Below are 1597 nucleotides of genomic sequence, written 5' to 3'. Positions count from 1 at the left end.
ATTTATTTATTTTTTTTGCAGCTATTGTGAATGGGAGTGTTTCCATGTGCTCTTTCTCTGATTGCTTGTTACTGGTATATAGAAAGGCCACAGACCTTTCTAGGTTAATGTTGTAACCTGCCACTTTACTGAACGTGTTAATAATTTCTAGGAATTCTCTGGTGGAATTTTTGGCATCTCTTAGATATAATATCATATGATCTGCAGAAAGGGATAATTAGATCTCTTCTTTTCCAATTATTACTCCTTTAATTTCCTGCTCTTGTCTTATTGCTCTTGCAAAAGTTTCAAGCACTATGTTAAAGAGAAGTGGAGATAGTGGACAGCCTTGTCTGGTTCCTGATTTCAATGGGAATGCTTCCAGTTTTTCTCCATTTAGAATGATGTTGACTGTGGGTTTGTTATATATGGCTTTAATTATGTTGAGGTATGTTCCCTCCAGTCCAATTCCCTCTAGGACTTTGAACATAAATGCATTTGAATTTTGTCAAAGGCCTTCTCTGCATCTGTTGAGATGACCATATGATTCTTGTCTTTGAGCCCATTTATATGATTTATGACGTTTATTGACTTACATATTGAACCATCCCTGCTTCTCTGGCATAAAGCTGACTTGATCATGGTGGATGATCTTTTTGATGTGTGCCTGTATGCAGTTTGCAAGTATCTTGTTGAGAATTTTTGCATCTATGTTCATTAAGGATATGGGTCTATAGTTTTCTTTCTTGGTTGTATCTTTACCTGGCTTTGGTATTAGAGTGATGCTGATTTCATAGAAGGAATTTGGAAGTTGTCCCTCCATTTCTATCTTTTTGAATAGATTAAGTAGTATTGGATGTAGATCGTTTTTAGATGCCTGATAGAATTCTGCTATAAATCCATCTGGTCCTGGGCTTTTTTTAGTCAGGAGGTTTTGTATTATTGTTTCAATTTCTTTTTGTGTTATGGGTCTGTTTAAGCTATTAATCTCTTCTTGGTTTAGTTTTGGTGGTTCCCATGCCTTTAGATATCTGTCCATTTCTTTTAGCTTTTCAAATTTAGTAGCATATAGGTTTTTAAAGTATTCCCTTATAATCTGTATCTTTCTGGTGTCTGTTGTGATGTTTCCCCTTTCATCTCTGATTTTGTTGATTTGGAGGTGCTCTTTCTTTCTTTTGGTTAACTGGGCTAGTGGTCTGTCAGTCTTTATCTTTTCAAAGAGCCAGCTCTTGGATTTGTTGATTTTTTTTGTATTGTTTTCTTTGTTTCGATTTCATTAATTTCTGCCCTGATTTTTGTTATTTCTTCTTGTGTCCTGGGTTTCAGTATCATTGGTTGTTGCTTTTCAAGTGTCTTAAGTTGCAATGTTAAGTCATTTATTTGTGTTCTTTGCGATTTTTTGATGTGAGCACTTAGAGCTATAAGCTTCCCTCTAAGGACAGCTTTCAGCATGTCCCAGAGGTTTTGTTGTGTTATATTGTCCTTTTCATTTAGTTCCAGGAATACTTTTATTTCTTTCTTAATTTCTCTTCTCTTTTGACCCATTCATCATTTAGGAGTGTGTTTTTTAATCTCCATGTGTTCATGTGGTGATTAGGGCTTCTTCTGGTGTTGATTG

The 1597-nt window shown here is 35.3% G+C and overlaps 1 protein-coding gene across 2 annotated transcripts in view; it reads left to right on the top strand.

Annotated features, from left to right (window-relative positions):
- The window catches only part of Sumo1 (small ubiquitin like modifier 1), a 37736-nt gene that overhangs the window by 20332 nt on the left and 15807 nt on the right, over positions 1-1597 (top strand). The gene's annotated exons all lie outside the window — the stretch shown is intronic.

Source organism: Nannospalax galili, unplaced genomic scaffold, assembly GCF_000622305.1.
Source record: "Nannospalax galili isolate Female #2095 unplaced genomic scaffold, S.galili_v1.0 scaffold637, whole genome shotgun sequence".
Taxonomy (NCBI): Eukaryota; Metazoa; Chordata; class Mammalia; order Rodentia; family Spalacidae; genus Nannospalax; species Nannospalax galili.
Note: the sequence above shows the minus strand (reverse complement) of the source record. Positions and strands in the feature narration are given on the sequence as shown.